The sequence below is a fragment of the Zonotrichia albicollis genome, chromosome 20 (assembly GCF_047830755.1).
Source record: "Zonotrichia albicollis isolate bZonAlb1 chromosome 20, bZonAlb1.hap1, whole genome shotgun sequence".
Classification (NCBI taxonomy): Eukaryota; Metazoa; Chordata; class Aves; order Passeriformes; family Passerellidae; genus Zonotrichia; species Zonotrichia albicollis.
The window spans coordinates 7,248,470-7,270,362 of NC_133838.1; positions in this window are offsets into that span (position 1 = coordinate 7,248,470).

Genomic DNA, 21,893 nt, shown 5'->3' on the forward strand with positions numbered 1-21,893 from the left:
CGGAGCTGCCAGCCCCAGAGAGGCCACAGCTGCCTGTGAGATGTGAGGAGCAGGAACTCTGGGTTAGGGTAAGCCAGGAACTGCCCCCATGACTCAGCCAGTCCAACCAAAGCTCACCACAAACAGCTGTGGGGCCCAGGATGTCCGGGATGAGGCAAAACCTCCAGCTCCTTCCTCCCTGCTCGCTGAGTTTCCTGATTAGAACGAGATAAACCAGGCTGTGTCATGCAGCCCTGATGTGGGCGAGCAGCTCCGAGCCCAGATGTGAGCAGCCCCATCCTGACACGCCTGCTCTGCTTTATCAAAGCTGTCCAAACGCCATCAAAGTCCTTCCGTGTGGTCCCTGTCACTCCCACGCACACCAGGAGTGTCCTGGGGCGTGATCCTGTTGGGATGGGAGCACAGCAGGGGCCGGGTGTGAGCAGGGGAGAACCCCTGAGCTGTTGTGCCCCAAAGCTCCCCATTATTGCCCTTCAGAGAAGGGGGAACACTGGAGGATGGGAAGAGATCCTGATCCAATGGTGTCCAATCCCTGCAGCCCTCAGTGTGTCATGGCACAGAATTCCAGGTGCTCCAGAAGATGCCCAGGGGTGCCTGGGGGTGATCAGGGTCATCCTGCACACTGAAGCCACTCCTTGTGCCCCCATATCTCCAGACAGGCTCAGTCCAGCCCCTGGGCTCAGCCACATCCCCCCAAGCTGATGTGCCCCAAAACTCCCCATGATTGCCCTTCAGAGAAGAGAGAACACTGGAGGATGGAAGGGATGGGAAGAGTTCCTCATCCAATGGTGTCCAATTCCTGCAGCCCCCAGTGTGTCATGGCACAGAATTCCAGATGCTCCAGAAGATGCTCAGGGGTGCCTGGGGGTGAACAGGGTTATCGTGTGTCACTTTGTTTTTTAAAGATTTTCTAAGTTTTCTGATGTTGACATTCTTGTAGTGAACTTTCTCATACACTTTCTGTAAATAACTCATTGTTTTACATTCTTTTCTAGAGGAGGAGAAAGTTGATAGACTGTTGGTTTGACTAGTGTCATTGGAGAAGTGGCATTGTCACCCTCCAAACTGCTGTCATTTTTGGAAAACTATAAATGTTGGAGTTAGAAAATAAACTTTTCCTTTTTCTTCACCTTGAGAACAGCGGTGTGAGCTTGTGTTCCTTTGTGTCCTATAGTGGCAATCCTGCACACTGAGGCTGCTCCTTGTGCCCCCACACCCCAGAGAGGCTCAGTCCAGCCCCTGGGCTCAGCCACATCCCCTCAGGCTGTTGTACCTGTTCCTTGGGGTTCCTGTGGGATTTCTGCCAGTGTAAAAGGAGCCCCAAAGCCACATCCCTGCAAGAGTTCATCCCCAGAGAGGAGGAGTCTCAGACTGTGACAAAATCCCCTTCCACCCATACTGTACCATTAAAGACATTCTAGGATTCTTACTAATACTTTCCCTACTCGTCTCCCTGGCCCTATTCTGCCCCAGCCTCTTAGGAGACCCAGAAAACTTTATTCAGATCAGGACCTTGGGAGGATTTTGCCTCTGTCCAGGACCCCAAAAGAAATCCCTGCCGTGTTTGGACTTGGTCTGCAAGGAGAGATAGTGGAGAAGATTTGCTGTGGGTTTCCTCCTCAAACATGAGGCTCTGGTGACTGCATCACCTGCAGTTTGTGTGGGGCTGATCCACATTTTGGGGAAGAGTTTCTGTCTTTCCAAACAGGAAGGATTTTTTTTTTCTGTGCTAACCAAGATTTTTGCTTCTGTTTCTTTGCTGTGGAGTGTCCCATATGGGGATTAGGGTTTGGCTCAGCCTCTCCTCAGCAGTAATTTTTCCTGTCACATGAAGCATCCCAGAAAGAGCCCTACAGGAGCCCCTTTCCAGGAAATCAGAGAATCATGGAATGGGACCTTAAATCCCATCCAATTCCATCCCCTGCCCTGGCAGGGACACCTCCCACTGTGCCAGGTGCTCCAGCCTGGACTTGGGCACTGCCAGGGCTCCAGGGGCAGCCACAGCTGCTCTGGACACCCTGGCACAGCCCAAACCTCTCTAACCAGGCCTTGCCAGGCTACAAACCCCCTGTGGCAAATGGCACTGGGGGCGCCTGGAACCAGCCAGGAAATCATTCTTTCCTTTCCTTTCTCCATTTGCTGCAATGGGTTTTGGTGCTGGTTTCCATCCTTGATTGAGGAATGTGAATGCCAGAGTGGTTTGGGTGGGAAGGGATCTTCAATGGCAGCTGATTGCAGCCCAGGGCCACCTGCCACTGTGCCAGGTGCTGCCAGCCCCAATGCCCAGCCTGGCCTTGGGCACTGCCAGGGCTCCAGGGGCAGCCACAGCTGCTCTGGCAATTCCAGCCCAGCCCCTGCCCACCCTGCCAGGGAACAATTCCCAATTGCCAAGATCCCATCCAGCCCTGCCATTCCTCTGCCACTGGGAGCCATTCCCTGGCTCCTGTCCCTCCATCCTTGTCCCCAGTCCCTCTGCAGCTCTTCTGGAGCCCCTTCAGGCCCTGCAAGGGCTCTGAGCTGTTCTGGAGCCTTCTCCTCTCCAGGGGAGCACCCCCAGCTCTTCTAGAGCTCCAGACCAGAGGGGCTCCAATTCACCGCCTCCCCTTTGGACTCATTCCCAGAAGTCAACAGGGAAGCACTGCAAGAGCATCCTGTAGGTGGACAAAGGGACTTTTTGGGGGGATCCTGGGCACCCCTCGGCCAACAACACCTGTGAGATTTTGTGGTACGAGCAGGTGACAAACACATCATGTGCACTTTGAACCCTGAAGGAAGAATGTGGGGTTTGGAGTGGGGGAAAAAAAAATTAAAAATCCTTGTTATGAGGTTCCTCGTGCTCCCAATCTCCCAGCTGAAATCCTCCCCTCTCTGGGTGTGCAGGAGCTGATAAGGAGGCAGGGAAGAGGCGCTGGATCGCTGCACGCAGCAGCCAACGCCTGCTCCTCTGCTTTTATGTAGTTTGGAAGTGCTCTGAAACTGCTGGGCACAGACACTTCTGAGGCAGCAGCAACTTTGCACGGCGCAGTTGTTTTATGTCTGAACTGTACATACAGCAGTGAATAGAGCTCATAAAAGATGGATGTATTCTTGTTCTTTTTGCTGGTTTTGATTTATTATTTACTTCACTTTTTTCAACTCTTCCGAAGCGCTGTAAATCATCTAAATCATTTTTCTCCTCTGCTTGGCTAGTTTGGGGGAGCTGAAGCGAGATGATAGTGCCTCACCTCCTCAGCAGTGCGGGGTTTGCTGGGGGTTTTTCGGGAAGAGAGAGGAAAAAACAGGAAATTTGAGCTCTTAACATCTCCGCAAAGTAGCTCGGAAAGGCTTAAAGGTTTTCTCCCATCGGCTGGCTGCTCTGCAGGGCTCTGAGGCTCAGCCTTGGCTCGGCTCTGGGAGCTCTCCTGGCTCAGGATCCCTGCCCTAAATGAGTGCAGGGAGGGTTTGCACGCCCTGCCCTTGCTGCAGGTCAAAAACAGAAAGAGGGGACAAGGACAGGAACCCAGCCTGGGGTCTGCAGGGATGGGGTGTTTCAAACACACAGGGAGGAGTCCCAAGGCTGGCTCTGGGCAGTGCTCAGGGTCTTGCTCAGGGCTGGGCAGTGCCTGGAGATGTTCCCTTGGTCTGAGGAGACACATTCCAGCACCCAGAGCTCCTCCAGCAGAGTTCCCCTGGCCTCCTCCATATTGATGGTGACTGAGCAGGGGCTCCAGCACCCAGAGCTGCTCCATGCTGAGGGCGACCGAACAGGGGCTCCAGCACCCACAGCTCCTCCATGCTGAGGGTGACCGAACAGGGGCTCCAGCACGCAGAAAAGAAAGGGGCATCAGTGTCCACAGGTGGAGCAGACACCACAAAGCAGATTTCCCAGGGCACTGGAGGTCAGTACACTGCTGTTGGAGCACGCCTGATGCGCCCAGCTCAGCGGGGTGGGAACCCAGACCCACTCCAAAGCCAGGCCAGAGACTCCTGGACACCTTGAGCCTTCCTCCCCAGCATGCCCTTGCTGGTCCCACTGCTTCTGCTGCCAGCTGCCAGCACGGGCACAGGAGGGAGGGGATCATTCCCAGCACCTCTGGAGGAGAATTTGGGTGTCCCCACCAAATCTGGATCTGAAGGGGTGGAATCTGTGGTGTCCCCTGGACTCAAGAGACATCCACTGAGCAGGGAATGAATCCAGCCACTGGATGAACCCAGCAGCTGGATGAACCCAGCATTTCAAGCCCAGCAGAAGCACTGGGTGGTTCTGTCTGTTGAATTAAAGCCTTTAGAAAAATTAAGATATATTAAGCCACATAGATATGAAATAGAAGTGTAGATTTAAGTTTTAAGCAAGTGCAAGTGTAAGTTACAGTTTTAAGTAAGTAGAAATACATCTTTTTAAGTAGAAATACATCTTAAGTGCCTTAAGACGCTGTGTTAGCCAGTAAAGCCCTAAAGAGAGGCACAAACAGAGCGGAGCCCTGGAAGCACTGAGGGCTCCTGGGGAAGCAGTGGATGGGGCACAGAGCAGGGCAGTGATCCTGCATCCCTTTCCCACAGCCAGGGCAGGGCCAGAGGGCTCCTCTCACCTCCCCACACTCTCAGCCAGAGCCAGGCACGTCATCCTCACAGCCAGGAGCACGCCAGGCTCGGGGCTGCCAGGGCTGCTCTGTCTCCTTCCTGTCACTTTGCGTCTCTTTTTTTCAGGAGGAATTCAGCTGCAGGGAGAGAAAACGAGCAAGCTGCTAATGAAAGGGCAGCTGCTGCTCGGTGTCAGGCGTGTGAGACCCCACTGGGAGCTCAGCTGGGCGCAGTGGGTGGCTGGACACCGTTTATTTTTACATTAGAGCTATTTTCCTCTCACCCTGTCTGCTTTGTGCTCTTTATTTCTGAGTCAGTTCAGCCCCTGTCAGATGGACATCGATGCAGGATGCACAAACCTCCCCAGTGAAAGCTAATTTTGGGATAATAACCAATGGGGGAGGGGGGGGCCTTGGCTCAGCATCCCTTTGGCAGAGCTGTCCTTGGTGGGGGCACTGCCTGCCCTTGCCCACACTGCAGTCAGCAAGGAGGGTGGTGTGGAACACAGGGCAGAACCTCCAAATCAAATGCCAGGGGTTTAAAAATCACAGAATCACAAGGTTTGCATTGGAAAGGACCTTAAAGATCATCTCATTCCATCCCCTGCCATGGCAGGGACAACTCCCACTATCCCAGGGAGCTCCAAGCCCCATCCAGCCTGGCCTTGGACACTGACAGGGATCCAGGGGCAGCCACAGCTGATCTGGGCACCCTGTGCCAGGGCCTGCCCACTCTCACGGGGAAGAATTTTCTCCTAACATCTGATTTAAACCTGCCTGTCTCTTTAAAACCATCCCCCCACGTCCTTTAAATATAAAAATTCTCTCTCCCTCCTGGGGAGGAAGGGACCCCTGGGCCTGGGGGAAGGTTGCCAGAGCACAGGGTACCTGTGCCCCTGCAGGTGGGCAGGTGGGACATCACGAGCTGTGCTCGAGGACACGTGGCATCAGCGCCAGCTGTGATGGGCACAGGGTGGCTGCAGTCTCCTCATTGTCAGCTGGTTTTGTGTTTTAAAAGCTGCAGTGTCCTTGTGTGAGAATGGGCTTTGGTGGGCAGACTGGATTCACTGGAAAGGTGAGAGATGGGAGGGCTCTGCAGGGCATTCAGATGTTGAGGCTTGCAGAAACAAATCTGTCTGGCAAAAAAATCCCTGAGTCATTTCTTTGTCCTGCATTTCTAATGTCCTGTAGGAATTCCCTCACATTCCCCTCCTTAGCTGTGTCTCTCTCCCCAATTATTCATAGTGCTGGGGGTCAGTGGGGCTGGGCAGCCCAGCCCCAGCCCAGGGGTGTGAGCAGTGTCCCTTGGCACCACAGTGATGGAGGTGACACTCCTGTCCCAGTCCCAGGGTGTGAGCAGAGCATCCCTTGGCACAGAGGTGGTGGAGGTGACACTCCTGTTCCAGCCCAGCCCTCCCCAGGGGTGTGAGCAGTGTCTCTTGGCACAGAGCTGGTGGAGGTGATACTCCTGTCCCAACCCAGCCCCAGCCCAGGAGTATGAGCAGAGTGTCCCTTGCCACCAAGGTGATGGAGGTGATACTCCTGTTCCAGCCCAGCCCATCCTGTGGCACCCGGGCTCACCTGTGGGGAGCAGGGGAAGCTCCTGGCTGTCCCTGCCTGTCCTGCTTGCCTGGAGCTGTGCAGGTGTTCTCAGCACAGGTGTGACCCGCAGAGCCAGCCAGGGCACAGCAGCAGTTTCACTGCCATAAAATTGATGCTGATGAGGAGGCAGGGAGAGCCCAGCTCTGCTCTCATCATGGGGTGCCAGGGGAGCACCTTGGACTCTTCTGACCTCATTTCAGTTTATAAATTTAAGATGTAAATCTGAGTTAGACCTTCCCAGTTCCAGGCTGGCCAGTGGGGAATGGTCCCTTCCAGAGGGTGAAATCAAATTAGCTCTGCAAGGCTCACAAGCTCCAAGGTGGAGAATGGCATCCAGGAGGGCAAAGGGCACAGGGAAGTGGGGCAGAGCAGTGATGGTGAGGATGAGGAGGAAGCAGTGGTGCAGCTGGGGACAATGTGAAGTCCCCGTGGCTGTGCCCTCATCCCCAGGGTGCAGGAGGCTGCCAGACTGTGACACAGCCAAGCACAGCGCTGCCCTGGTGCCCACACGGCTCTGCCTGAGTCAGCCTGACAGCAGAGCAGCAACAGACTCAGACATCACATTTAAATGCCCATAAATTTGGAAACAGAGCCAGAGCTCTTTAATCTTGGTTCATTTTTTCACTCGTAACGAGATAACAAAGGAAGCCAAGCACGAGCTCCAGTCATGAATTATTTAGGGAGGGCACATCCATCTCTGGTGGTTTGGGGTTTGCTCTGCCATGCTGGGGTGTGCAGGGTGAGCAGCCCTGGCCGAGGCTGGCTGGGTGTGGGGTATTCCCCATCAGGGTGTGATGGGTATGGGGTGTCCCCATCAGGGTGTGATGCCCTGTGGGCACTGAGGGGGTTCATTCCAGCCCCAATGGGCACAGGGAGGTCCCAGGCTCAGGTGTTGGGTGTCCCCATCAGGGTGTGATGGGTGTGGGGTGTCCCCATCAGGGTGTGATGGATATGGGGTGTCCCCATCAGGGTGTGATGCCCTGTAGGCACTGGGGAGGCTCATTCACTCATGGGCACAGGCGGGTCTCAGCCTCTGTGGTCTCCAGGATGGCTCTGAGGACTCGTGCACAACCCCTCTCATCTTTTCATGGCAGGATTTTTCCTCATGGGAAGGGTGGGATTTATCCCCACACACACTCCCAAACCAGAATATTTAACAAATGCTTGCCTTTATGCAGAGATCAGAAAACTCCCTCCAAGCAGGAAAAGGCAGCAAAGCAAGGGCCCAGAGCAAGATAATCTCAGCATGAGCCACCCCTGGAGCACGGGACCTTGAGGCACATGGAATGAGGGACCCCAGTGGGGCCAGAACCCTCTGTCCTGGCTCCAGGCACGGCACAGCCTTGCAGAGGAGGCTGTGCCAGCACCAGGGCAGAGGAGCTGAAGGGGGGAAGCAGCTTTTCCACCCTGCTCAGAGCCTGGTGAGAAGGATGGAGGCTCCTGAGCAGCCTGGAGCACCAATTTCACGGAAATCCATTTATCTCTCCTTCCTGCAACCCTCACGACATGAATAAATGATGATTGCAGAAGTGATGAACCTGCCCCTGTTTAGGTGTGAAATGAATGTTTACAGGCACAGAATAAATCAAGTATCCCACGGGCGAGCAGCGGGATATTAAACCAAACACCTTTGTGTGCTCAGCCCTCGCTGGGAGAGGCCAAGGGTTTGAAGCCTGGCCAGGTATTGCCATCAGCCCCAGCGTGGCAGTGCCAAGCTCTGGGAGATCCCAGAGGATGAGGGCATGAGCAGCTTTCCTCTCTTTTCCCCCTCTGTCTGAAGCAGCACCTCTCTCCCCGCCCAGAGCCACAATCTGCACAGCCTCCAAGAAGTCAGGAATACAATGCAAATTCGTGAAGGATTGGCAAGAAATTGTGTGTGTGCTGCTCGCCTGTCAGCATGCAGAGTACTTCTAATCTTGTCACATAAATAATACGATTATGTAAAATATCAAACAGTTGGAATAAACTTAAAAGCCGCAATGTTCTAGTCGCAGACTTAATAGATGGGGGGGAGAAAGGAAAAACAACAACAAAAAAAAGTAAAATCCCTTTTTACACTGCGGCATGAAGGGGAAATGGCTCCTCTCTGAAATGCTGGAGCCTCCCAGGGGATGGGGAGGTGGGAGCTGCTCCTGGGGGCAGCTGGACACAGCCTCACCTGGGCAGGACTGATGGGAGCAGGGACAGCAGAGCTGTGCTCAGGAGGAGCCTCTGCCAAGGTCATTGAGGACTCTGGGGATGGAGCTGGTGTCCTCTGCTCACCAGTTTGCTTTTCCCCTCTGATGTCTCTGCTGTGGTGCTGGTGGCACAGGGCACTCCCTCCAGCCATGGGGATTGTTCCAGGTGAGAGGAGAACAGTGATCCAGGAAATTGAGAGGAAAACTCTGATTCAGGAAATTGAGAGGAGAATACTGAGAGGACATTGAGAGGAAAACACAGATCCAGGACATTGAGAGGAGAATACTGATCTAGGAAACTGAGAGGAGAACACTGATTTAGGACATTGAGAGGGGAACACTGCACCAGGAACCTGAAAGGAGAACACTGATCTAGGAAACTAAGAGGGAAATTCTGATCCAGGAAATTGAGAGGAAAACACTGCTCCAGGAAACTGACAGGGAAACATAGATCCAGGAAACTGAGAGAACAATGCTCCAGGAAATTGAGAGGGAAACTCTGATGTAGGAAACTCAGAGGAAAACACTGATCTAGGACATTGAGAGGAGAACACTCCTCCAGGAAAATGAAAGGACACTGATCCTGAAAATTGAGAGGAAAACACTGATAAAGGACATCAAGAGGAGAACATTGCTCCAGGAAAATGAGAGGGAAACACTGACCCAGGAAAATGAGAGATCACTGATTGAGAGGAAAATACTGATCCAGGAAACAGAGAGGAAAACACTGATCTAGGAAATTGAGAGCAGAACACTGCTGCAGGACACTGAGAGGGAAACACAGATCCAGGAAACTGAGAGGGAAACTCGGATCCAGAAAATTGAGAGGAAAATGTTCATCTAGGAAATTGAGAGGAAAACACTGATCTAGGACATTGAGAGGACAACACTGCTGCATGACACTGAGAGGAAAACACAGATCCAGGAAACTGAGAGGAAAACACAAATCCAGGACATTGAGAGGAAAACAGTGCTCCAGGAATATGAGAGAATACAGATCCAGAAAACTGAGAGGAAAACACTGATGAAAGACATTGAGAGGAGAACACTGCTCCAGGAAACTGAGAGGAGAACATAGATCTAGGAAATTGAGAGGGAAACTCTGATCCAGGACATTGAGAGGGAAACACTGCTTCAGGAAACTGAGAGGAAGACACTGATGTAGGAAATTGAGAGAACAATGCTCCAGGAAAATGAGAGGAGAACACAGCTCCAGGAAACAGAGAGGAGAATATACTGATCCTGGAAACTGAGAGGAAAACACTGACCCAGGAAAATGAGAGGAAAACACAAATCCAGGATACTGAGAGAACAGCTGCCGGTGCCTGCTGCGCTCCCATCCCACCCCCAGCCCCATCCCGGTCCAGGAGCGGGATACAGGGGCAGGGAGGGAGGCAGGGCTGAGCTCGGGGAGCTCTTTCCGCTCCCCGCATGGCTCTGCATCGCTAATGCCGCCCTCAGTTCGTACCGCCCGCAGCGGAGCCGGCACCGCCGCAGGATGAGAGAGCAGCCCGCCGTGCCCAGGGAGCCGCCGCCGGGATTTTGCTGCTGGCCCCGAGATCAAGAGCGGCATGAAAAGCCAGAGTGCCTTTGTTAGAGCTCGCTAAAGAGCCGAGACTGACTGAGATGGAAAACAAAACCCTCTGCTCATCCCCTGCACGGGCTCGTGGAGAGCACAGCCTGAGTGCACTGACATGATTTATGGCTGTGACCCCCCAAATCCAGCTGGGAGCTGAAGCCAGAGCAACCTCAGAGCTTCATCCATCATCTCCCTGTGGAATACACCGGGGTCTTCCTCCTGAGTCCTGGAACTGCCCAGGCAATGGGCACGGCCCCGAGGCTGCCACAGCTCCAGGGATGCCCAGGCTGGGCTTGCTGGGGGCTCTGGGCAGGGTTTGGGGTTGGGATTGATCATCCCTGTGGGTCCCTTCCAGCTCAGCACATTCCATGATTGTGTGAGAGTGAGGGATGGGGGAGATGAAGGATGGGGGAGAAATTTGGGCAGCGCTGCAGGGATGGCCAGGGTGGGGCTGTTGGGGGGTCTGGGCAGGGCCAAGGGCAGGACTGGGTGAACAAGAAAGCAATGCACACAACAACACCACAAGATTCCTGCAGCATTTATATGAGACTTTATCACAAATTCATCATGTGATCTAAACAGCAACATAAAAGATGTTTCATTGTAAAAATGTAAGTGTTAGAATTTTGCATTAAATTCGACAAAATATAATGGGTGGGAGACCATCAGAAATATTCATTCAGCCTGAAAATACATCCAAACACTTGAAGATGGCGATTTCATTGCTCCTACATGTCTTCAGAGCACCTCTGGCTCAAGAGAATTTTTTTTTTTTCTTAAACAAGAAGGTCACTTGTGAGTCTCTTCCAGCTCTGAACATTCTCTGATTCCATGATCCACCTTTCCAGGCCATTCCCTTGGCAGAGCCAGCGCAACCCAGGCAGGGCAGAGCCTGTTTGTGCTTGGACAGCCCCAGCACTGTGCCATGCATGGGCTGCCTTTGGGGGCATGCAGGAGGAACTCTGTGCTGTGCACCATCTTCACAGGAGGCACAAAGCAGCCTCATCTCATCTGTTCCCATCCCAGCACCCTCCCTGGGGGCTGTGGGAGTGCTGGGGGCACTGAGGGCTGGCAGGGCAGGGTTGGCAGTGCAGACATTGCCAGGCAGAGCCTGGTCTGGGGCTGTCAGGGATGAGCAGTTCCAGGGCTGCAGGTTCCAGCCCCATGCTGAGGATGGTGCAGCTGCTTTGTGCCAATACCCCATCACTCCAGGCAGGGGGAGATGCTCTGCTGGAGCTGCTCCTCCCAATCCAGGGTGTCCAATGGGGACCTCAGGGTTCAACCCAACCCTGTGTCAGAGCCACCCAGAGGTCTCAAGGATGCAGAGAGGTGCCCAACCACACCCACAGCCATTTCCTGCTGCTCAGGAAAGCTGGGAGGTGTCCTGGAGAGCTGGATCCCCTCTCCATCCTCCCACTCCCCTCTTGGCTCACATTGGTTTTGCCCTTTGTGATGTTCAGCTGCCACTTTTCAAAGGCAGCTCAAGCAGCCCTCTGTACATCACTTTTTGACCAAGTTTCATTTCTTTTTCCCTTCATCTCCTGCCTCTTTATTTGTTTAGAGTTCTATCTCTGGGATTCCAATTCCTCCTCAGGAGGTTGTTGCATAAGTAGCCTCCACACTGATTGCAAGGATTTTAATGCAAGATGCTGGTGCTGCCCAAGCAGAGACAGCGTGGGGCTGGAACCTGCAGCCCCAGACCAGGCTCTTCCTGGCAATGTCTGCACTGCCAACCCTGCCCTGCCAGCCCTCAGTGCCCCCAGCACTCCCACAGCCCCCAGGGAAGGTGCTGGGATGGGAACAGATGAGATGAGGCTGCTTTGTGCCTCCTGTGAAGATGGTGCACAGCACAGAGTTCCTCCTGCATGCCCCCAAAGGCAGCCCATGCATGGCACAAAGCTCGGGCTGTCCAAGCACAGACAGGCTCTGCCCTGCCTGGGCTGCGCTGGCTCTGCCCAGGGAATGGCCTGGAAAGGTGGATCATGGAATCAGAGACTGTTCAGAGCTGGAAGGGACCCACAAGGGACTCTCTTGTTTAAGAAAAAAATCTTTTTCTCTTTCTCTAGAGCCAAAGATGCTCTGAAGACATGTAGGAACAATGAAATCACTGTGAAACCTGGCAAGGTCTGCCCTGCCAGCCCTCAGTGCCCCCAGCACTCCCAGAGCCTCCGGGGAAGGTGCTGGGATGGGGACAGGTGAGATGAAGCCTTTGGGCAGGGAGGACCATCCCTGTCTGCTGGAACATCCCTGCCCAGCTGTGCCCTGCTCCCTGCTGCATCTCCTCCACGTGCATCACCAACAGTGATCTGCTTTCTCCAGACCTTGAGAAGTTTTGGAAGCCTTGGGATAAGGAATGGAGCCATGATATTTTCTGAAAAACCCTTTCCTTAGGATTTTTTCCTCCTGAGAAGCTGAGAAGCCTCAGGAACAGAATGTAAACATTGATTATCTGCTGCTGTGGAATGCAACAGTTGCATCTGTGATTGGTCTCATGTGGTTGTTTCTAATTAATGGCCAATCACAGATCCAGCTGTCCAGACTGTCTGGTCAGTCACAAGATTTTATTACCATTCTTTTTCTATTCTTAGCTAGCCTTCTGATGAAATCTTTTCTTCTATTCCTTTACTATGGTTTTAATATAATGTATATAATAAAATAATAAATCAAGTCTTCTGAAACATGGAGTCAACATTCTCATCTCTTCCCTCATCCTGGAACCCCTGCAAACAGCATCACAAAGAACAAGCCCTGCTGTGCTCAGCCCAGCTCTGGAGCTCTCTCTGGGGGCACAGCTGGGTCCCAGGAGGGCAGGGACACGTGGCTGGGGCTGGTGGGGCCAGGGCCATGCCTGTGGAGCAGTGCCAGGCTGCAGCTGTGTGCCCTGCCCGGGGCACTGAGGCACTCACACCCTGAGCTGCCCTTCCTGCTCAGCTCAGCAGCTGTGACAGCCCAGCTGAGCTCCGGGCAGGGCTCCTGCTGCTGCCACTGCCCAGCCCTGAGAGGGACACGGGTGTTGGGGAAGGTGAAACAGGAAAGCCTTATAAATGTTATTGCCTGGCAAAAGATTTTGAGAATATGGAAACTCTAAGTGAGATTGAAATGAAAGCAAGCTTTGAGATCCCTCAGTTACTGAACAACTGGAAAACAATGGCATGGCCAGCTGAAGGTGATCCCCTTTGGATCAAACAATCCCCTCTGCTTGCAGACAGGCCCAAGGCTCAGAGCAGACCCTGCCAGCTTGGCAGAAGGGCCCAAAGAGGAGTTTTTAGGGTTTAAAATGTAACCCAGTGTGGTAATGTAATGATTCTTCTAGGCTGTATAGAAATGCTCTAGGATTTGTATCTTGGACTAGATTGGTAAGTGAGAATCAGAATATTCAGCACAGAAGATGATTTATGGTATTGTAGGGAACTTCGCTCTCTTAGCCTTTTACTCTCTTAAGCTTTTGCTCTCTTGCCTCTCTTACGCTCTTTCCCTCTCATCCTCTCTTTACCTCTCTCTCCCTCTTTGGGCCCTGCTCTGAGCTGTGTCTGGCAGCTCCCAGCAGGGCCCTGCACCCAGGCCCTTTGCAATAACCACAAGTTCCCAGCCCTGGCTGCAGAGATCTCTGCTCTCCGTCCATCCCCACTGTCCTATCCCCCAGTGCTCCTACAGAGTGCACTTCCCTGACACTGTCCCTGCCCTGCCTCCCTCCAGCCTGTCTGTTCTGGCTGGGGACAGTGTCAAGGCCACTGCACAGAGCTGCCAATTTAATGAAAGAAAGAGTTCCTCTCATCTGGTGTTTTTAAAGAGGGAAGGGAAATTGCTGTCTGCAGGGCTCCAACAAAAAAGGGAGCAAACCCTCCCACTCTCATTTAATGGACAAAAAACCCTGAGAAAATCTTCCCTGTGCTGAGCAGACCCTCACTCTGGGGCCCTGTGTCTCTGTGAGTGTGACCAAACCCCATTTCTAAGGACTTTTCCCCCTGTTCATCCCTGTAGGGGCTGGATGTGTTTCTGTGAGTGTGACCCACTTTCCTGGGCTGGAGCAGCCTGAGCCCCTGCAGGTCACATCCCCACGGAGCTCTGGGAGCCCTGGCCTTGCTGCTGCACTGATTCCTGGAGGAAAAGCCCTCTGTGATGCCAGAGAGCTGCAGCTGATGCCCACGCCTTGCCTGGGGCAGCCTGGCTGGGGAGCAGCTGCCTGCTCCGTGTGTGCTGCCTCCTCCTGTTCCACCTCCCCAGGCACTGGGAAATAAACCCAGAGCCCTGCCAAGGCAGCAGTGGGTGCCTCACCCCTCCTCACTCTCAATATACTACCCTGGGCACTGGGAGATAAACCCAGAGCCCTGCCTGTCAGCATCTTTAGCCTCTGCCATTCCCTGGTTCCTGTCCCTCCATCCTTGTCCCCAGTCCCTCTGCAGCTCTCCTGAAGCCCCTTCAGGCCCTGCAAGGGCTCTGAGCTCTCCCTGGAGCCTTCTCCTCTCCAGGGCAGCACCCCCAGCTCTCCTAACCTAACTCCAGGCTGGCTCCAGCTCTGTCACTCAGTGATCTCTGAGCTTCCATCCCATGCAATGCCCCTGGGACCCTCCCCAGCAGCTTTTGCTGATCCACCCCAGCACCAGGATGATGCTTTTGGAGCTCATCAGACCCTTGGCCAGGCCCTGGGTGTCCCCATTCAATTATTTTATAAAATGTGGGAGGGCAGAGCAGTGTGTCTGTCAGTGACAGCTCCAGGAGAAATCTCCAGTGTCACCTGATCCCTCTGCATCATCCCTGGGCTTGCAGCTCCCTTCCAGCCTGAGGCCAAGGGCTGGAAATCAGAATGGTTGGCTGCAGCAGCCGTGGTCTCCCATGAGGAAAGAATGGTTTTCCTCAGAAAGAATCCCACCCAGGTTTTTTGTGCCCTTCAGGACACCAAATTGAGGGTGGGGGCACAAAATCCCCCCATCTCCACATCTGAATCTTTCTTAGAAGCACAAGGAGGCTCCACCAGCCCGAACTCTGCTATAGCAGCCAGGGTCTCTCCCCCCAGCCCACCAGGGAATTCCCAGCCCCTCCAGACATGGGAGGAGAGCAGAGACCCCCTGCCCCTCCCCTGGCTTTGTGCAATCACCCTCCTCTGCCCCACTGAGCTCAGAGCCAACCTGCAACCCAGCCCCTCTCCTGCTGTTATCCAAAGGCAGGAATTTCTCTTCCTGAGCAGGAATTTCTCTTTCTGGGCAGGAATGAGCATTGCCAGCACCGCCTCCCTCCCATTATGAAGAGCTACAGCTCGGTAAATCTCATCTTAGCCAAGGGCATCACCCCTCACCAGTTAGCACTAGATCAAACCCAGGTTTATTCAGCCTCCCGCTAATCCCTCTGCAACAAGAGCCACCTGCAGCCCGGAGCCCGGGATTCCGCGGGGATTGGCGTGCAGGTGTCTTGATTTCATCATGCCTTCGGAAACGGCAGGGAGAGGAGAGGCTGTGCCTGCAGGGGCTCAGAGAGCAGCAAACTGGGGCTGATGGTTCCCCCCCATGGACAATTCTGAGAGGCCAAAAAGCATTGGGAAGAGATGGGGGAAAGAAAGAAAAAAAAAATCTTATTTTCAAGATTTCTCTGGTACTTAAAAGCTTGAGACCCGCAGGGGAAGCTAATAAATTTTAAATAGTTTGGAGAGTTGAGACCAGCAGTTTAACTTTGTGCTGCTGCTGAGTTGTTTTCCAAGTGTATTTAATGAAACCCTTCATTATGTTCAGATAATTACGATCTCTGCCTTCCTGGTGCTGCTGGAGTTCACCATCTGTGCTCACAGGTTCCTGCTCCATCCTGCCACAGTGGGAACCTGAGGCACTCATGGGGCTGGGCCACATCTCCCAGGTTTGGGGGCTCAGGGGTGTGATAGATGAGTAATAAAATGATTGACTCTCACAATCAATGGACAAATATCATGTATGTAGGTTAAGAAAAGTTTTATAGGTTTATAATTATGTTATATTTATGGTTATGATAACTTCACATGGGAAGTGACAAGGGACTCTTATCAAGGGACAGCTGGGTTGGGACACCTGGGAGGGCTGGCTTGTCACTGTGGAATATCTGATCTCAAATCAGGATTTGAGGAAGAGATCACCACTGAAGAAGGGGTTGATGGACAAAACTTTGGGAGGGGTTAAAAAGGAAAAAAAGCCTCCATGGTGACGGGGCTGAGCACATGACGGGGAAAATCTTTTGCTCCCGGAGCCATAACCTTTTTCCTTATCCAGTCTTCTGATGTATTTTTGAATAGGTTTAATAAACCTTCCCAAACTATGAAAAGTGAGCAGTTATTTCTCACACCTTTGTTAGTTTGGGGACACTGGCCCTGGAGATCCACCACCTTCCTCAGGGCCTGGCTGTGCTGGGCCAGGTCAGGTTCAAGGAGAACTTGACTTAAGGATCCCCTTTGTGATAGATGAGTAATGTGATGATTGACTCTCACAATTAATAGACAAATATCATGTATGTAGGTTAAGTTTTATAGGTTTATAATTATGTTATATTCATAGTTATGATAACCTCATGTGGTTATCAAGGGACAGCTGCATTGGGACACTGGGAGGGCTGGCTTGTCACTGTGGAACACCTGAGCTCAAATCAGGATTTGAGGAAGAGATCACCACTGCAGAAGGGGTTGATGGACAGAACTTTGGGAGGGGTTAAAGGGTTAAAAAGGGAAAACCTCCATGGTGAGGGGGGCTGAGCACATGGCAGGGAAAATCTTTTGCTCCCAGCACCATTTTTTCTTTATTCAGTCTTGTGTTGTGTTTTTGATAAGGTTTAATAAACCTTCCTATGAAAACTATGAAAAGTGAGTGGCTATTTCCAACAGGGAGCACCACTGGCCATGCCCACACTGGCAGCCAGCAGCCCATGGCAGGAGCACAGCTGGCCCTGAGGTGTCCCCGTGTCACCCCCAGGGTCCCTGTGGGGTTTGGCTCTTGGTACTACCTGGATTCCCCAATTCAGTTATTTTGCAAAATGTGGGAGAGCAGAGCATTGTGGTTGTCAGTGCAAGCTCCTGGGGCTCCCAGCACTCAAGGAGGAGAAATATCAAATTCCACCTGATCCCTGGCATGATGGGGGGATGAGGGGTCTGGTGCTGCCTGGTCCTTTGGGGTGAACATAGCCCTGACACCCCTCCTGCCCTTTGCTGACCCCCAGAGGAGGAGGATGCTCCCAGGAGGAGTTTGGGCTGCCGAGGCTGAGCTGGGCTCTGAATTGCTGGGCTTTGACAGCTCCAGCAGCTCCCTGCAGAGCTCTCTCCATCCCCATACATTGTGGGCTCCCCACACTGCCCACCCAGCCCTGCTTCCAGGGCTTCCCCAGCCCAGCATCCCTGCTCCAGCCCTCTGCCATCCTCCAGGAGAGCAGCTCCAGGTTCTCCTCATCAGCCTGGTCCAGGGCTGGCTGGCACTGCGGAACATCCCGGCTTTGGGACAGAGCCTGGGGGGTTTCACTGCCGGATCCGACCCTCCAGACATCCCTGCTGTGCCCGGGGGGCCCCGATGGCTCAGGCAGCGCCTCCGGCAGTGGGAGGGTGACTCAGCCCGCCGGGAGCCGGGGCCATCTGCGAGCGGGGCTGCGGCTGCCCGGACTCGGATCCAGCCGACCACCAGCCCCGGAGCTGCCCTGGCTGCCAGCCCGGCTCACACGGATTGGGCAGCCAGGATCAATGACTCGGTTTGGGGACCCCCATTCACTTTGGGGTCCCCTGTTGGGGAAGGTGAAACAGGCAAGCCTTATAAATGTGATTGTCGGGCAAAAGATTTTGAGAATATGGAAACTATAAGCGACATGGAAATGAAAGCAAGCTTTGAGATCCCTCAGTTACTGAACAACTGGAAAACAATGGCATGGCCAGCTGAAGGTGATCCCCTTTGGATCAAACAATCCCCTCTGCTTGCAGACAGGCCCAAGGCTCAGAGCAGACCCTGCCAGCTTGGCAGAAGGGGCCCAAAGAGGAGTTTTTAGGGTTTAAAATGTAACCCAGTGTGGGAATGTAATGATTCTTATAGGCTGTATGGAAATGCTCTAGGATTTGTATCTTGGACTAGATTGGTTAGTGAGAATGAGAGTATTCAGCACAGAAGATGATTTATGGTATTGTAATGGGAGCTTCGCTCTCTTACCCCTTTTACTCTCTTATGCTTTTTCTCTCTTGCCTCCCTTACTCTCTCCCCCTCTCTTCTCTGGGCCCTGCTCTGAGCTGTGGCTGGCAGCTCCCAGCAGGGCCCTGCACCCAGGCCCTTTGCAATAAACCACAAGTTCCCAGCCCTGGCTGCAGAGATCTCTGCTTTCTGTCCATCCCCACCGTCCTACCCCCCAATGCTCCTACAGTCCCCCACTCAGTTTGGGGTCCCCCCATTCCCTTTGGGGTCCCCTCAGAACAGCCTGGTGCCCAGCATCCTTGCCCCTTGTGTTCCCCCAGCACCAGTTGTGAACTGCAAGTGCAGCTCCCGTGCCATGCCAGCTTTGTCCTGTGTGTCCCTGGCTGCTGGGGCACAGGAGGCACCGTGGACGATGTGGGGGGCACACAGCTGTTGGTAGGGGTGGCTCTGACCCACGGGGGCTCAGCAGGGTTGGCACTGAGTGGTTCTCTGCCAGCCACGGTGAGTGGGCATGGCCAGAGCAAGCAGGGCAGCTTGGCTGTTCTGGGGACACTGCAGGGACACAGCCCAGGGAGATGGAGCTGTGGAGAGGCCAGAGGAAGGGCCCTGAGGAGGAGGAGGAGGGTGCTGGGTACCCATTTCTGCTCTCCCTGCCTGCCAACTGGGCGCTCTTCCCCCACTCTTAAATGTCAGCGCTGATGTTTCCTGCCCAAGGCAGCTCTTCCCCTTGGGGCCTGGCCAGCAGGGTCTGTTTTATACCCACTCCCAACAGCTTGGGTGGCTCGGCACTGGGCTGCTGCCTGAGCTGTGCCAAGTTGGCAGCGTGGCTGTGCTCCCAGCCAGCTCCTCCCCGAGCTCAGCACTCGCTGCCTCTGGGGCTCGCTGGGCTTTCCTTCCAGGGCAGGAAAGCAGGGTCTGCTCAGAGGGGAGAAATTCCCCCCAAATCAGCCCCAAATCACCCACAAATCATCCCAAAATCCCCCCCATCATCCCCAAATCACTCCCAAATCAATAACCCTCAAATGACCCACAAATCATCCTCGAATCACTCCCAAATCAATCACCCCCAAGTATCCCCAAAATCACCCCCAAATCGCCCCAAATCATCCCCAAATTTCTCCAAATCACCTACAAATCACTCCAAAATCATCCTCAAGTCACCCCAAATCACCTCCAAATTGCCCTGGAATCATCCCCAAATCCCCCCTAAATCACCCCTGACCCCCAAATCATCCCCAAATCCCCCCAAAATCATCCACAAATCAGCCCAAATCACCCCCAAGTCACCCCCAAATGCCCTCCAAATCATCCCAAATCACCCCCAAATCATCCCCAAATTGCCCCAAATCACCTCCAAATCACCCCCAAATCATCCTCAAGTCACCCCAAATCACCCTGAAATCATCCCCAAGTCTCCCCAAATCCTACCCAAGTCACCCCTGACTCCCAAATCATCCCTAAGTCATCCCAAATCACCCCCAAATCATTCCTCAATCATCCTCAAAACATCCTCAAGTCACCCCCAAATCATCCCCAAATCCCCCCCTAAATCACCCCACATCATCTCCAAACAACCCCAAATCATCCCCAAATCCTCCGAAACCCTTCCCAGGGATGCCCAGCACCAGGAGGGAGAAGCTTTGGGCTCTACCTCCACTCCAGCAGGGGTAAAAAGAAGGGCTGGTTTAGTTTATCCCCCATTTCTGAAGGGTTCCAGGAGGAAGGGGATGTGTGCCAGCCCTGCCTGAGGAAGGGACAGGTTTGATCCAGGAGGAGCAGCTGGCACTAGGGTGATGCCCACAGGGGCTGAAGGGTGACAGCTGAGCCTGGAACTCGGGTATCTGCAGGACAGAGAGCACATGGGATCCTCACACCCTCCTCGGCTCTCCCTTCCTGCTGCCCACGTGGGTGACATCCCTCCCCACATGCAGTCCTAGTCTCTGCATGGTGCAGATCACCCTCATCCTGGTTTGGGTTGGAAGAAATCTTAAAAACCATCCAGTTCCACACTCTGCCATGGGCAGGGACACCTTCCACCAGCCCAGGTGGCTCCATGTTCGGGAAGATGAAACAGGAAAGCCTTATAAATCTGATTGTCTGGCGAAAGATTTTGAGAATATGGAAACTATAAGCGACATGGAAATGAAAGCAAGCTTTGAGATCCCTCAGTTACTGAACAACTGGAAAACAATGGCATGGCCAGCTGAAGGTGATCCCCTTTGGATCAAACAATCCCCTCTGCTTGCAGACAGGCCCAAGGCTCAGAGCAGACCCTGCCAGCTTGGCAGAAGGGCCCAAAGAGGAGTTTTTAGGGTTTAAAATGTAACCCAGTGTGGTAATGTAATGATTCTTATAGCAAATATAGTATATATATTATGTATATAACCAATGGTTATATGTATATAACCGTTACATACTATAGGAACTACAGTTACTATATATATATCTATATATAAATAGTACAGTATAGTATAGATATATAGTATATATATATACAGTATATATATAGTAACTAAAGTTCTTACAGTATGTAATAGTTATATACGTATCTTATAGCATGTAAATGTTATATATTAATCTTATAGTATGTAAATGCTATAGGATGGACTAGATTGGTTAGTGAGAATCAGAATATTCAGCACAGAAGAAGACTTACAGTATTGTAACAGGAATTTTGCTCTCTTACCCCTTTTACTCTCTTATGCTTTTGCTCTCTTGCCTCTCTTACTCTCTCACCCTCTCTTCTCTGGACCCTGCTCTGAGCTGTGGCTGGCAGCTCCCAGCAGGGCCCTGCACCCCTTGCAATAAACCACAAGTTCCCAGCCCAGGCTGCAGAGATCTCTGCTCTCTGTCCATCTCCCCTCTCCTACCCCCTGACGCTCCTACAGCTCCTCACATCCATTTTGTCTTCCTTCAACAGGATTCCCATGGGCAGCACTCTCAGGAGAGCTCCCCACCTCAGGCTGGAGTGCCCTGGTGCTCTGAAATGTGAGGGAGGAGAAGGAGCAGAGAGGAGATGGGGGAAGATGCTCGTAATGTGTAATGAGCCTTTAATGCTCTCCCTGGCCCCCTCCCAACACATATGGGAGCTGCATGAGCCAATTAAACCAACACCAATTAAATCAGCATCAATCACATCCTGTAAACCAGAGGTGGGGCCTGAGGGTGACTCCCTTCCCGTTTGGAGAGAGCCAGACCCTGGAGGCACCATCAGAGAGGAGAAAGGGATGGCTGGGGACATGCACCAGAAATTGGGGGCACAGGGGACACCAGAGCAGCTGGGACAGGCACCTCCCTCACTGGAGCCCTTGCACAGGGTCACCTTGAGCCCTGGAGCCATCCAAGGGGATGGAGAACAGAGAATTCCCCTTTCCAGCCATCCCAGGGCTGCAGCACTATCCAAGGGGATGGAGAATGCAGAATTCCCCTCTCCAGCCCTCCCAGAGGTGCAGCAGCCATCCAAAGGGATGGAGAAGTGAGAATTCCTCTTTCCAGCCTGGTTCCAGCAGCTATTTAAGGGGATGGAAAAGGGAGAATTCCCCTTTCCAGCCCTCCCATGCAAGGGGATGGAGAAGTGAAAATTCCCTTTCCAACCCTCCCAATGCTGCAGCAGCCATCCAAGGGGATGGAGAAGGCAGAATTCCTCTTTCCAGCCTGGTTCCAGCAGCCGTCCGAGGAGATGGAAAGGTGAAAATTCCCTTTTCCAGCCCTCCCAGAGCAACAGCAGCCATCCAAGGGGATGGAAAGAGAAAATTCCCCTTTCCAGCCCTCTCTGCTCTCCTTGGTTTGCTCTCCCTAGAACCTAGAGCACAGGGAAGTGCTAAAATCCCCTAAAAAAGGGCAGGTGCTCATCCTCACCTTG